Raw genomic sequence first — 16,971 nt, 5'->3', positions numbered from 1 at the left:
AATTTTCTCAAGATATATTTCAGGACAAGCTACTCTGAATATCTATGCATTCCTGGTACTAAATTATAATAAATCTCGGAAAGGTGATAAATCATACAGATGCTCAATGTATATGATACTTCCCGAAATTGGATTTCGCGATCCCAACGATCCTCTGGATAATTCAGTGAGGGTCTCGAATTTGACATTTATCAAAAGGTATACGTACGCCTATGAGATTAAATTCGTAAATATTCTAAATCTAATGAAATCGTTTATATTCAATCTCTACTCTAAACTCTAAACGAAATGCTTGTATTATACGATTATATTGTTGTTTTAGATTGCCTTATTTATTTATTTCGTTAAGCGTTCCGTGTATTCAAAATACTAACTTACCAAATATTTAAATATAATATTTAAATATTTCTAAATAATTCCATAAAGCCAGATGTCGTTGAAATCTAACATTCAAATTTTACAAAAATGGACAAACATACCTATTAAATTAACAGCCTGTACATTTCCCACTGCTGGGCCAATGCCTCTTCTCCCTTTGAGGAGAGTTGGTGGAATATACATGTGGCAGAATTTCGTTTAAATTACACACACGCAGGTTTCCTCGCGATGTTTTCCTTCACCACCGAGCATGAGAAGAATTATAAAAACAAATTAAGCACATGAAAATTCAGTGGTGCTTGCCTGGGTTTGAACCCGAAATCATCGGTTAAGATGCACGCGTTCTAACCACTGGGCCATTTCGGCTCAAACATACCTATATTTTATACAAAAAAAATAACCTGAAGATTTTATATCTAAACAAATTTATTGATAATTGAAATTCGAACTCGATTTTCGTCAACGACGTTTCTATAGTTCATTAAAGAAGTTTTATTACAAATTGGAAAGCGAAACTAAATCAGGATGTTCCAAAACAATTGGATTACCGAATTCCAATACGCAATTACTGGAATTATTCCCGCAAGTACCAGATTTGGTTAATTGAACAGGTTCGTTGACTCACGATTTATGTTTATCTAGAAATTTACATATATTTAAATGAAATTGATCCTTCTGCTCACAATTTTCGATAAAAACGGATTCTGACCAAACATATAAATTTGACCTTATTCTAAGAACTATTCGAATGCCTATATTTTTGACGATTTGAATTTACATATAATGTTGTGAGGTCAATGTAACCAACAAATTTTCACGTTCATTGGTCTTTAGCTGGTCGTTTTGTTTTGAAAATTAGGCAAAATCAATGAACAAGGTATTAAACAAGGAGTATGTATAAATTCAATGTAAAATTATCCGTATTATAATATTTTAGGTCCAAACATACTCTATTTTAATTCTTCATATTTATTCAGAGGGCACAGAATCAATATAGTAAACACTGCCATCTAGACTCCAGGCTATATATAACAACAATAATATACTGTCCCGATCCGGAGTTTTTTTTTAAAACCAAATTTTCATGGAATCTCCTTTGTTTAAAGTAATTGGATTTTATTTAGATTTTATTGCTCACAATTATTTAAAAAAAAGTAACAATAAGTATACATTGCAAGCGTTAAGGATACAAACAGTGGCTTGGGAACTAAGATTTTGTAAGCTAGACCAATATATTGTCAGTATAAATGGTACCTTTGGGAAATGCGGTTTTAGTTTTAACTTTAAACCGCGTTTCCTAAAAGCACCGTTTTGGTGCTTTAACCTTTCTTCCTCTGATATAATTTTTCTACAACTGGTCCGATATTGGTTTCATTTTTTTTCTGGGTGTTTGAGTGGATTCTTAGGTGGAAGATTATTTTTTTTATTTTTTTTTTAGGCAAATGAGCAGGAGGCTCCTCTGATGGAAGGTGACTACCACCGCCCATGGACATCTGCATCTTTTCTTAGGTGGAAGGTATCCAAGATGTTCTTTACCAAAAATAAATGAAACAAATCTGCTAACATAATGTAATTCTAGTTAAAAAGAAGACTAATATAATTAAAGTGTTGAATAACGAAGCGTAATTGTTCCCACGCAAACATGGATGAGCTAAGACTGCTTTTAAACTTCCGTGTGCAAACATTTCAACGCGCAAACAGACTGTTAAACAATTTACTTATTTTTTGTTTTCACTGAATAAAACAAATGCCTATGATGACACAGAGGCTAGAACACGTAAATTTTAACAAAAGATTACGAGTTCAAACCCTTCGTGCATGGTTCATGTGGTGAATTCCTGTTTATAAATTATTTCTTAGTTGCCGGTAGAGGAAAAAAAATGTGAGGAATCCTGTATGTGTCTGATGCAAATCTTCTACTTGTGTATCTACCATCCCACGTTGGAGAAGCATAATCTTGATACTTAATCATCCACCTCAAAAAAGAAGCCCATCAGGAATATTTACATTTACCCGGCACAACTATGAAGGACTATAAATGTTTGATGCTTCAGAAAGATGTATCGATGGAACTGATTTTAAAACGTTTCTTGCCGGTTCTTCTCGGTAGAATCTACATTCCAAACCGACAGATATTTAAATTAACCTTGTAATATGATTATTCAAAAGTGCTTGTAAGAATCTACAGAAAATCACAGTATATTCTGATTTAATTTTTATTTCTAAGTCTACAGATGTTTTTCTTGTGTTATAAAATATTGATGTTTGATATCCTTCAGACAGATTTATGTCATACAGCCATTAAGAGAGTCTAAGTAATTGCTTAGGATATTATAGTTCACGAGTGTGTACCGCAAACAAAGATGAACTCTCTCTTTAATTACTCTCATGATCCTATAAGATGACATTTCGACATGACCGGTAAGAGGCTGTTTAGAGAGTTTTTAGAAAAAATATATTTTCGTCTATTTTTGTTTTACTTTTGGTAATTGTTTTTATAAAAAAATACAAACATTTAAACTATTACGTTTTTAACTTTGCCAAATGTTTTATATGTATAGATGATGAATATTTTCAAAATTCGTTTATTTTCAAGAAAGGATATATTTACATAACGTTGTGTAATTTTATATAGTAAAATAAATAATCACTTTGTTAGTTGCCGGTAATTCTCGATAGAGTCCACATTCCAAATCATTAGTAGATTTACGTTCCCTTTAATCCAGTTGACGACGACATGATCCTAAACAGCTTAAAATAATATTTTGATTTTAACACTTTTCCATTAAAATCACCTCGGCGATGGTTTATGTCGTACTCACACCATTATATTTGACAATTCTAAAGTTGGCAAGCGTTTCCTAAAGTTGTTTGTAAATATTATCTTTAAAATATCTTGAAGTTTTGTACGTAAAAGTAAAGTATGCACTTTGAGATAATTCAGTGGGAACTCGGTTCTAGAAACAGGGTTCTAAGTGAAACTGCTAACGATGCAAACTTTATTTTCTTTGAAACGTGCTTTGATGTACTGTGGTTCAGATTTTTCAACTACATTTTAAAGCTCTGTAAGTAATATTTTGATATATATGGTGGTGGATCCAGGGCTGTCATTACATAGGATCTTCGCCCAGCTGGGGGGAAATTTTACCAAAGTAAACCCTTAAATATCAGTCATTTTATTTTACTTTAGGTATTATAATGTTTCATATATAGAGCCAAACCATCTCCTTAAAAAAGTATAGGAGACCGTTAACCAGCAGTAATACATTAACAAGCTACAAATTTATAGTAATGCTTGGTAAAATGATTAATCAGAATAGTCTTCAAGAAAGCATAGTGCAGTTTGATGGTGCAATAGTGATATGAGGAATGCTTACTATTTCTTACAGTACCAATGCATGGGCTGTGGTGACCACTTACCACCAGGTATCCCATTCGTCAGTCCGCCTAAATAAACTAGTCATAAAAATATATTCAAATATATATATTTTAATTCGAAATTAAATTCTTAGATTAGCGTATTCAATTTCTCTAGCTTTATTTAAATATAGATTAAAACATTACAGTCAAATTTAATTACAATAAAAGGAGAATGAGCATCCAAAAAACTAAGTAAATTTCTTTATTACCGTTCACAATTTTCATAATAAAAAATAACCTCAAAGAGATCGTTGTATTCCCGAGGCGTATAGTCTTTATACCCACTATTATTGTATTAGGCTTTACATAATTTAAAAAAAAAAGAAACACTTGAAGAACCGTGTCTTGAAATGTAAGATCATAAGCATTGTTACTTATGATAGATTTGACTCTCTCTCGATCTTAGTATACTATATGCGAAATTTAATCGTCTTAAAAATATGTCAGACTTAAAAAACAAAGAACTCGTCTAATAAAAACATAAAAAGAAAACTTTTCTTGTAATCCATTTTATAAGTCGATAAGAGTTTTTATAGACGCTACTGTTGACATTTGTAATATTTTTGGTTAATACATTAGGATGTACACTCGAAGAAAATGAGTTCAGAAAGTCTTCATTGGTCTGTGGAGATCCATTTATCCAATAAGTCTCATAACTATAAAAACGTGACCAGAAAACAAAATTGGTCTAAAGATTTTTGATATATCCGTGGAACATCTTTTAGCCAAAAGCGAGGATAGGCGTTACTTTTATACGGCGAATACTTTACGTAATATCGACATGGCTTGGTTCCGCCAAAGTTTTCCTTAATAAAACTTGTAAGGAAGTATTACAATCTTAGTATCACATAAATGTAACAGATTGGGTTAGTTAAAAATGTTATCATACTAATGTTTTAACTTCATGGTAAGGGAATTTGTACAATAACAGATTTCACTAATTTTGGGCTGACATATTGTCGGGCGTTGACCAAAAACCAAAAAAAAAACAATCTTATGTCACTTAACAATCTCAACATGTATTTATAAAGATGTTTTGCTCGTATATTCGTATTGTATTATTTATAGCGACATGACATGACATATATTTCAGCAAGCTAATGCGAAAATGTGTAGAATTCGAGAAACAATTTCGCAGAATCGGTAATTCAACCGCACTATTTGGTGAAATCGTGGTAAGAATGTAATGTGAGGTAAATGCTTGCTTCGATAAAATGTTGCCTTTATTTCTTTGTGTGAGATTAAATTTTAAATCGTTTTGAACATTTAAACGTTGTAACCGATGACTGCGGAGTCAAACCCGACCAGCAACACATTTTCATGTGCTTAATATGAGATTATAATTCTTCTCGTGCTTGGCGGTGAAGGAAAACGTCGTGAAGAAACCTGCATTTGTCTAATTTCAACGAAATTCTGCCACACGTGAATCCAACAACCCGCATTGGAACAGCGTGGTGGAATATGCTCCAAACCATTATCATCTCAAAGGGAGGGGAGCCCTTAGCCCAGCATTGGGAAATTATTAGACTACACTTGTATACTTTTAATATCAACAATCAGCTACATCCTTGTAAAATTGCGACGAAATTTGGTCGGGATTGCAAAGTAATGGGTATAAACACACAAGAAAAATTTAAATATATATATATTATATATATATGTTAAATATCAATATAAATAACAACCTATTTATTTTGCACAATCAAACTTTTTCCTTACAAAAATAAAGTTTCAAGATTTTCACGCGGTAATATTTATTAAGACGTTTTAATTTTTCACAAGTTTTAAAATTAATTACATAGGGACGAGTCTGAGAATTAATTAGTGGTTTTCGTTTGTTTACATGATTTGACATAAGAAAATATCAACGCTGCGATCTAGAAATTTTTGCTATAGTACGTGTGTTTATGTGTTGATAAGCGAATGTCTTTGTATGGGTATATGTGACGTGTACATCCGCTGTATTCGTACTCGTATGTGTTAAGCAATTAAAATGTTATTAACATTCTTTATTTTTTATTGTCCCTATATTACGCTCAAACGATGTTCATTTATTTCATTATGCCCGTTACGTAAAATATAATGTATGGGAAAAGGAAGTTAGTTTCAAAGTTCTGAACACGTTTCGCGGGAGACCCACTAGTAGTAATAAACGCCGATATTTATTTAATGTGCAGGAGCGAACCTTCGTAATAGATTAACAGTTTTTGTAAGAAATATCTCGACATATTGAGAGTTGAAAAACATGAAATAAGAGAGAAATAAAATTCATACATATATACTAATTAGATAGGTATTGTTTAATTAAAGGCTAATTTACACTATAATTAAGGACTGGCGATTTTTTCACTGGTTAATGAATGTGTTTAAGTGTTTGTCCGTTTTTACAGAAAAAGAAATCTCATTAGTTATGAAACGCTATAAATGCATTTGTCTTTATAATATGAGAATGTAACGTCTAATTTGTGCTTTTTAGCGTTAATTAAGTACTGGGTAAAGTTGTTAAATAAAAATGTTTTAAGACTTAACATATTAACCAATGCATCTATATGTAAATACATGTAAATGTCTGGATTCTTTTATAATGGACTAGTTTCAAAAGTGCCTGTGCGTGAGGGAGGAGAGAAGTCAGGTGTTAGGTACATTTTTTTAACTATTCCGTTGTTAAATCATTCAGAACTTTTCGACCATTCTGAAGTAATTGAGTAACAAAAATCTATCCTTTTGATTTATAATATTATAATAATTAGTAACAGTAAAGTATACTTAATATTTTATATAAAGAAACATTCTCAATGTACTCTTCCCAAGTATATGAATACGTCTCTTTCGAATAAATAGACTTAAACACCGTTTGACATATGATTTTTCAAGCAGATTTTTCTAACCACTTTATTACAGCGCTAGATAGCGCTGCAATACACCAACGTATGTATATTAACCCCAAAGCAAAGCAAAGACAACGCCGGATTCTGCTAGTATTTCAAAACTACACTAAAAACTAATTACATTTAAATTTACTGAATAATCAAACGATCACAATAAATGTACCAATTACATTTAATATTCTGTCCAATGTCCACGTCAAAATTGATTCTTATCGTACGTCACGAAATGTTAAAGTCCGACGAGGGAGAGCTAAACTTTAAGTGCCTTCAAAACTTAACCAGGCATCTGATGTTTCCAACTTCTGTCGTTGATTAAACATTTGTGTTTATAAATCTGCGTCTCAACTTTTCCGGTCTAGAAGATTTTTCCATTGGATTACAAGAGGAACTTTTTGGATTGGATGGTTCCATCGTATTATGAGAGAGGAAATAGAGAGTACATTATTTGTTTGATATTCTAGTAGAACTACTTTTCGACTGTGCTCCATTTACGTTAGAGAGGCTAGGTGTGGTCTTCGTCTGTATCCTCGACAAAATTAATGCAAAAATTTCAATGTCATTGATGATTTAAGATGCGAAAGAGTAACAAACAGACAAAGAAACTAACTCGTTTTCTAATTTAGGTATATATTGGTTAGATATAATCATCTAATTTCCGGGACATTATAAAAATTCGCAACACGAGAAATTGATGAATTCTTTATTGATTTCATTCACACAGATATCCGACAGGGGCAAAGAAAAAAACGGCGTAAGAATACTTTCCAAAACAGAGCGGGATAAAGATCTCCAACGTCAAAATATAGATATACTAAAAATTCGTTACTAGAGAATCTCTATAATTTTTTTGACCCAACCCAAATATCGAATTTAGAACCGTAAGTTCACAGCCTGATAACATGCCATTGGTAAACGAGACTGTCAAACATTAGTAACATTATTAACACATAGGACTTATTGACTAAGTAATATTATAGTTTATATTTGTCCAGAATCCTATTCAATCGAACTATCACCGAAGCTTAGTATTCGGACAAAGCAAAACACTCTAATTGGTGAAGCAAACAGCAGTGATTTCTAAACAAGTCTGTAGTGGGCAAACTTCAATCAGACTTAAGCTGGATACCGTCCAATTCTCTGTATAGCCTTTGAACGGAGAATTTGTGGACATTTCTGCTCAAGCAAACACAAATATATGCTTCGAAAATGTTTAAATGAAGTTTCACTTTAAATGCAAAGATAAACTTAAGCTTTTTGGCAATTGTATAATTTCGAAAGTAAAATTGTCGCATTCGGATGGTTTATTGAAGCTGTCAACTGGCTTTTCCCGTTCGCTTCGCGTAAATGAAATTAAAGTAATTTATATTTTTTAATTCCATTTCTACGTACAGACCTAACAATGTTTATTGTCTTATAAATCTGAATACAATTTTTAATTTAAACATCTAATTATATATTAGTTATAACTAGGCAGTAGGAACCAGCGGTCAATATCGGACCGCTTATAAAACTGGGTATCATAAGAAACTTTGAAAAGCCACAAATTTGGGTCCTTTGCATTGATATTGAACTTAACAAAAAAAAAAATACGCTAAAGACAAAACGTTCATTATTATTGTAGATAAATATTAATTATTATTACTGTGTTCATAATTCGTTGTTTTTAAGCATTATATACAGAGATAGGAACTTTATTATTGAGACATAAATTAATAAAAATAATATTATTTTTTTTATTCGCAGGAAATCTTTAAAGAGTTCGTCTCTTCCAGGGGTAAGCAAATAATTGCCTTTTACATACAGTTATATTCTTATTATTGCATTTATATGCTTTAAGAATATCTGGAAGAGATAGCCGTCTTAGCATTAAATCGCCTTTGTATATCTTACCTCCTAGAAGTTACTATGTAATTATTTCCGTATCTTATTTTCCTTCGACAATATCAACATTAAAAGCCTGTAAGTTTCCCACTGCTGGGCTATCCTCTATACTCTCCGTTTCAGGAGAAGGTTTGGACCATATTCCACCACGCTGCTTCAATGCGCGTTTGTTGATAAACATGTGGCAGAATTTCGTTGAAATTAAACACATGCAGGTTTCCTCACGATGTTTTGCTTCACCGACGAGAACGAGATGAATTATAAACACAAATTAAGCATATGAAATTTCAGCTCTTGTCTGGGTTTGAACCTGAATCATCGGTTAATATGCACGTCACCTAACCACTGGGCCATCTAGGCTCTCCATTTTCCTTCGGCTTAACTAAAATGTCTAGAGGTGTTGTCTAACAATGCTGTTATCTTCTTTTAAGCGTGAAATCATGAAAGACAGAAAGAGACAAATCACTGTTTAAAAGTTAGGCCGTTTGCGATTGCGAGCACGTTGTAATGGTTTCTTTTTAATATTGTTTTATTTGAATGTTGACAAAAATGCTGTCCGTACTGTCAAGGTATCTTATCTTTAATTTTTCCTTGTTATTTATTGCACCTGCGTATTTTTATCACCAGGCAGCGTCACAATTTAAGTTATAGAATAAACTTTTTTCTATATCCCGGGCGCCTTATTCATTGACTCGGAATGTATTAAATAAGTATTCAAAATTAAATAATAATAATACTCCGTCAAATATAATCGCGCAAAGTTGAATATAATAAGATATAAGAGAAAATAAATACTTACTTGATTTGCGACGACTTGCTCGAAGGAAACCTGCAACCAAAAATAACAACATTAATGACTAGTAGTCGCAAGTGGCTGTGCTCGTGTTTTATCAGTTCGGCACGTGTTAGACATAACAGTAAGAGTAAGTAGCTTACAGCCTTGAAGTTCAAACTCGATAAAAAAATTCATCAATTCGATTCAATGGTTTTGTCGTTATAGAGCAAAAGAAAGACAGATAGACGGAGTTACATTTATAATATTAGTATACATGTAGATGATGAAATATCCTTGAGACGAATAATAAAATTCATAAATTGAATAATACTGTAATCTACATAAAGCACTCACTCGGCGGTCACAAATTTCCTGTTTTTTAATTTGCCCAAAACACGTCAAATGAATAAAATATTAGAAATTTTAATGTCTCTAGCGTTTCCTACAAGTGCATCCAAGACATTTCTATAGTATAGTAATTCTCGTTTATTTATTATTATTTTAATTATAAAAAAATACATTACATACATTAGCAGCCCGTAAATGTCCCACTGCTGGGATAAAGGCCTCTTCTCCCTTTGAGGAGAAGGTTTGGAGCATATTCCACCACGCTGCCCAATGCGGGTTGGCGGATTACACATGTGGCTGAATTTCGTTGAAATTAGACACATGCAGGTTTCCTCACGATGTTTTCCTTCACCGCCGAGCACGAGATGAATTATAAACACAAATTAAGCACATGAAATTTCAGTGGTGCCTGCCTGGGTTTGAACCCGAAATCATCGGTTAAGATGCACGCGTTCTAACCACTGGACCATCTCGGCTCTCATATACTCACAATTATAAAAAAATACTGTATAAGTACTTTAATCGTGACTGTGGAGGTCACTGGGTAGATTGCTGGCGAATTGTATTGTATTTTTTATTTAATTTAATTGAATTGTAATTTAGAAACAGACGTTAGAGGTAATTTTAAATATTATTTTTATTATATTCATGTATATTCGATGTACAGAAATGCCCGTTTGAATAGTATGATAAGATTGTACAAAACATTTAACATTTTTTCGTGAGAAACGGCTTATCTTGGCAGCCGAAAATATTTGCATAAAATATAAAGTTCCCTCCGGGCCTCCTTTTTGATATTTCTATTAAAAGGAAAAAGTAAAAGAGGGAAGGTGATACAATTTGAATTATTATTATTTATAAGGTGGAATGATATTTATTAACTTTTTTATTATTACAATCATTTTCATCGTTCTCTTATCGTACTTCTTTCTCAAAGTACCACCGGGGTGAAGATGGCTCAGGTTCCTCTGTTCTCAATGCTGATGAATGGAATAGTTAATTTATATTCGGTTACGTATGTGTATATAAAACTTTCCAATAGGTAGACAGTCTAGCCAATGGGCAACTTGATTGTACAAGTTCACTCGCAACTAAGATGTTATGTCCATTGTTATGCCTGTAGTCTCATCTAATTAATGCTCTTTGGTTGTAGTATCTAAAAGGGCCTGCACAAAGCCCTACCATCACCCATCAACCCAACAAGTAAGGTAATATAACCCCTAGAATACGCTCTGACAGACACGATATATAGTCTATATTTAACGGAAGAAGACTTCTTGACTAAAGTCGGAAACATTAAGATATATAACGACAATTCCCAAATGGGAACACTTAAATATATATAATAAAGATATATGAATGTACCATTCAGCCTGTTTAGTAAAATTTACCAAAATATTAAAAAAAAAAAACTTTTCCTAACTCCCATGAACATACTCGTAGTAACGAATTGACGAGAGTCTGCGAAGTTTGAATGAGTTTTGTAATAAATTCCGTTTTTTTTTTTTATCCGAATCTCGTTTGAATTATATCAAGAAAAGGAATAAAAATAAAAGCCACGGTCATATAATTTTAAGATCGTATTCCTTTTTGTTTTTTAAAAGAGTTGGACGTGGTTTTTATTGTAATTATTTTTCCACATATAACTGTATTCCCTGGAGGCACTTACAGCGTTTTTAATAACAAGAAATATAATTCTACTTTTAGAAAATGCTTGTAGGTTATTTTTATCTAAATTGTGAACAATTATAAAAAGTAATATTATCACGAAAGGTTAGTTTTCCTGTTATTCATTTGCATTTATAATTAAAAAAATCGTCAGGTAACCTGCCTCTATATGATGAAATTCCATCTAATTTTATCCACCAACCCGCTTTGACTGACATGACTAAGACCTAAGACCCTAATCCAAGCAGCTGAATGTTTACTTATTACTTTAGGACAAATTTCGGTATTAAGTTACCGATATAAAAAAGTACCATTGGTCCACAGTTACGATTAAGTTGAGGTTCATTTTTGTGAGGAATTGTTGGAGTTTGGATTGGAGTAGAATCGGGAACGTTACCGTTATAATATAGCACCTCCTGCATATAATTAAACGAATCTTCTGTATAGTGTTCCGTATGATTAATTAAAAGATCTGGAAATAAATAAGTTACGAGATGGGATGTTTATATATTCTTATACTAATTGTCCCCCACAGCTTCGCTCGCGTTTTAGGGGTTTTGTTTAATTTGCCCAAAATGAATAAAATATTAGAAATTTTAACTCTCGTTATTTTTATTATTATGTTTATAATATTTTAATATTGTATATTTAATAATTATTAAATATATATTTGTCCTTCATTGGAGTTCAAACTTGCTTTATACGAAATGTCATCCAATTCGGTTCATTGCTTTGGTAGTGAAAGAGCGACAGAGAGACAGACAGACAGACATAGTTACTTTAATATTTACAATATTAATATAGATATTCAGCCATTACTCCGTCATAAAAATTTAAAAGAGTATTTTTTTAAAAGAGTTTAATCCGAAATGGTCCCATTTAAATAAAGATCTGATGGTGAATTTCGTAGGAAAACGAAACTCTTCAATAAATGCCCACAAATCAACGGAGATTTCTACTATATTTTTGCTACAACCTATTTAAGTCGTTTTTTTTTTGTTAAAAAGCTTTTATCTTATTATTAAGTTTACTGCAATGTTGTAAGCGTTGTGATAAAGTTTAATGTCAGAGAAAAGGCTACACCATTCAATTGTCAAATTGTCTCTGAAGAAATTGTTTTTTGTCTTACGAATAATATGCGTAAAAGCAATACTAAAACAGTTGTATTTTTATGTTAAAAATAAACAAATATTTGTTACGTTGATAAAACTTCATTCTGAGTTTAATTAATAAAACCTATCTCACTACAGTTTTGATATAAACCTATTAAAATACTTCGCCCCTGAAGTGTTGCATTTACATTTAATTGGATTTTGTAAAATAACGATCGACAGTCTACTTGAACATAGTTTATTTTGATTTGGTTTTATATCTATTTTAGGAACGCTGACGAACAAATAGGCATGATAGGAATTATAATTAATTTAATTACTTAACCGCCTCTCAAAGAAGAGCATTTTTTATACTTATGTTGTCAATGGACTGCCAATCATGAACCTTAAAATATCAATCGTTTGTGCTGATTTGTTCCGCTTTTGTAAAGTGAGTGAGCATGTGCATTAAGACATAACATGTAAGGTTACGATTATATTTCTATTTATTATCAGGTGACATATTACCAGCCAGCCTTACCATAATCAATTAAAAAAACTAAATTGATATCTGTTCCTAAGAAAACTGTATTATATTTACAGTTTACTGTGTTTTAATGTGAGGGATACATTTTGAATAGAATATGATTAATAATTGTAGATTAAACCTTTTTTTAATAGTTTTGCTTCATTTTTTATAAAATATTCTTGCAATAGGGCTTTTTTTATTATATTATTTATAGTTATATCGCTTTTAAATATAATTTTGTACTGTTAAACAAAAGATCGTTAAATTACAAGATTTCTTATTTTATTTTTTTTGGAATATGTTCCTTTTTCAACTTATCAAGTAAATTCAATTAATTAATTGCTATTATCTAATATTTTTTTTTAATCAAAATGGGCGTAATACTGCGGAATAACACTACTCTACAATTCTCAAGAACTAAAGTGGCTTCAATACTTGAAGCGTTTCCGTTAGCTGACATGTGCTTACTAAGAAAGGATTTTTAAAATGGATGTCAATTTCCACGAACAATCAATAGCGGAAATTCGAACGGAACTTCGAGAAAGTGCTAAATATACTATATTTAATATCAATGACTAAATATCCATAAGTATATTTGTTATATTTTAAAGAATTAAAAAGATGAAGAAACCTTCGGTTATTGTTACAAATAAATTACTTATAATTAAAATCTAAAACAACATTCTTAATATTTTTACTTGGTGGCAGGACTCTGCGCTGGGTGTCTGGGTGGGTACCACCCACTCATCAAATATTCTACCGCCAAGCAGCAATACTTGATATTATTGTGTTCCGGTTGGAAGGGTGAGTATAACTACAGACACAAGGGACATTACATCTTAGTTCCCAAGGTTGGTGGTGCATTGGCGATGTAGGAGATGTAACAGCGCCAATGTCTATGGGCGGTGGTGACCACTTTACATCAGGTGAACCATATGCCAGTCCGCCTACCTCTAAAAAGCTTTCATTCAACTCTTACAGCACTTTGGATTCGTCCGGTTCATGATATACTAACAAGAAGAAAGACGTAAGGAACTCAGTAGTTATTCTTTTTCAAATAATATACATGTTAAATAAAATACAATTAAATTTATACTTTCAGCTGGAATATCGAGAGATTCTAATTCGATTCTTTTTACCGTCGTTATCTTGTACTGAATAATACGCCTCATTAATTAATTATTATTTAACATAAATTTATTATTTATTAGCAAGCCGTCCAGGCTTCGCGAGGTTAAAATAAGGGTCTACGTAAAATGTTTTAATTTAAGAATAAACAATTTCTCGTTTCTTGTACCGTAAAACATACAAAGAAAAAATATTGTTGTTTTTTTTGTTTCGTACGCAGCACACTTTAACAAACTTTGGTCACAATCGGATAAATAAACATTCATTTTATTTATTACGAAAGATTAATTGCAAAATTTAAATATTTTCATTGGATTATATGTTCACAACACATTATTATACAGAATCTCTGCAATATACATAGCGCGGATATTATATATATATACCGATAATATATGAATTGCTATATATGTAACTTGAAAAGGGCGGAGTCGTGATTAGAATATTTAATCACTTAAAAAGATTGTTATATAGAATATCTATGTATATTAATAAAATAACGGTGACACATACTCATTCTTATAAGTAAAAGCGTTACGTAAATTATTTAAATAAATGTTTATACCGTCGGTAGTGTGACGTAACAATACTAGTATGTTTGTGTGCCCCGTGGGATTTATAAAGTTTTTTGTTTAATCTTTATTTATATTTTAATAAAACCCTCATGCCACACTGTAGACGTAAATAGTTCACTTTTTTTTTATTCCTTAATTTTTTTTTGTTTTTTTATACCTTAGCTAAGACGTAAGCTATTTTTTTCATTATTTAAAATACTGTATTGTAATATAAATTTATTCCTATTTTATTATAAGTGTGTATGAAATATTTTCAAACAAAATCTTTTCTAAATATTTAAGAAAATCCGCATTAAACTTCTCGACGCTGTAAACGCGGAAAACTTTAAAAGGAGTTATTTATTACTTTGGAAATTTTAAATCGAAACGTTTACGGCGAATATCGCGTTGATTTCGAAAGTTTTACAACGTGCCGAACTTCAAGAGCGTCAGTTAAAATTACGCGAAATGTATTTCAAGAAAAGTTTGGCATTACATACATAGATCAGTTACCAATCTTACAAAAAAACTTTTTTATTAGATCCGCGCTTTGTGAAATAAAAATACGTCCTTCGCCGAAATATTTTTTTTCTTTAACGATAATGCATTCGAAACAAATATTTAAATTTCGAATTTCGAAGACTGAAATTATTTGTGGCACTTACCTTTCGGGTGGGTATTAGTAGGCGTTCGACAGCGAGCGCGGCACAACGTGGAATGCCGTGCGGCGGAGTGAGCCGATCCACTATGTCTCGTCTACATACTGCAGTTCAGAAGGAACCGAAGATTGATCGTTCGTATTCCGAGCCCGAGGGATGTTAAGCCTGTTTATAACTTTCAATTTACAACGAAAATCGACTTTTTATACTTTGTAGTGGAGTCGATTAACAACAATGACTCGCAAATATCCTAATACAGCTAAACATTTATGGAACATATTTGTCACGGTGATTTATATTTATAAATTTGAGAAAGGCTTTAATGCATTTTATCTTCGAATATAGCAAAACATTATCATGTATGGTTTCTAGAATTTAAATATTAATTTATTTGAGCACTTTTATCTTACGAAGTTTATTAAAATGTCTACGCTATTGGCTTAAAATATTTTGTTCGCTAGTTTAATAAAACATATTTGCGTTCTTTTTATCAGATTCAGCGTGCTTCTATTTTCTAAAGCTGAAAATGGTGGCATTATCCAGCTGCTGTTACCAGTATCTCGTTACAAAGCTAATATTCATTTCATTATATTTCTTATTCCGTACTAGAACAAGAAGCAAAATTAAATATCCATCAAAAAGTAATTCATTCTAAGGAAAGTAAATTAAATTCTAATAAAGACACTGGACTATACCGAGTTCACCATTATAAAACATAAATTTAATTGACGTCTAGAAATTATTTAAAATATATTTTTAGTTTTTCTAAAAGTAATCCACGGCTTGAGGAAAGTTAAAAGTTTTAGCAAGAAAACTGGATTTCTTTGAAAGCATAAATCTTACCAGAATAAACAGTGGGGAAAATATTTTTAGTCTTTAGTTGAGCATTTAAGCCCTCTTAAATAGCCATAAATCCAGCTTAACTTTACTCCAAAATACTGCAGTATTTAATAGACCTTAAAAATATATTTACGTGAAATACACTTTGTTCCCAAGCAAAGAGTATTACTTATCTTTTTATATCATAGGTAGGTGAATGAGCGAGCCACCTGATGGTATGTGATCACCTCTGCCCATAAACATTTGAGCCTTCAAAATTTTTACCAATGTAAGAATTGGCATCCAATGTGCTACTAACCTTGGAAACTAAAATGTTATTTACCTTATATCTGTAATTGTACTGGTTGTACTCACTCTTCCAACCGGAACACAACAATACTATGTAGGTATTGCTAATGGCGGTAGAATTTGTGATGAGTGGGTGGTACCTTCCCAGACGGACTTGCATACCAAGTAGCACGTTGCAAATTACTGTCGGACAATTAATTTTAATGGGCTATATAACTACAAATTATACATTTCACCTTTTTTAAGGATTGTATTCACTAATTGCGGTATAGAACAGTTCACAAAGCGTCGTTTCATCTTCAAATGCATAATTAAATCGTAACTTATATAGGACATGTGAATACTTAGCCGATAATCATGAAATCACATACAGACATTGACAGAAAAGGACATAATGTACAACCCCCTCCCCCTTCCCCATCACACACACATGCGAAACGTCGGGCACAAATTAGTAAGTAAATATATTTTTATTTCTTCTCACAAGGCAAAACTGTGATGCAAATATCATGGTACAATAAAAA

The 16,971-nt window shown here is 31.7% G+C and overlaps 1 protein-coding gene across 1 annotated transcript in view; it reads right to left on the bottom strand.

Moving 5' to 3' along the window:
• The window catches only part of LOC125067208 (calexcitin-1), a 53,135-nt gene extending 37,752 nt beyond the window's left edge, over positions 1–15,383 (bottom strand). Inside the window, exons 1-2 of the mRNA XM_047675662.1 lie at positions 15,326–15,383; positions 9,367–9,396 (exon numbers count right to left, since the gene is read on the bottom strand). The gene's annotated coding sequence lies outside the window, so the exon portion shown is untranslated. The remainder of the gene's footprint in view (positions 1–9,366; positions 9,397–15,325) is intronic.
• Positions 15,384–16,971: the final 1,588 nt, after the last annotated feature.

This window comes from Vanessa atalanta, chromosome 11, assembly GCF_905147765.1.
Source record: "Vanessa atalanta chromosome 11, ilVanAtal1.2, whole genome shotgun sequence".
Classification (NCBI taxonomy): Eukaryota; Metazoa; Arthropoda; class Insecta; order Lepidoptera; family Nymphalidae; genus Vanessa; species Vanessa atalanta.
The sequence above is the reverse complement of the archived record's forward strand: the minus strand, read 5'-3'. Positions and strand labels throughout refer to the sequence as shown.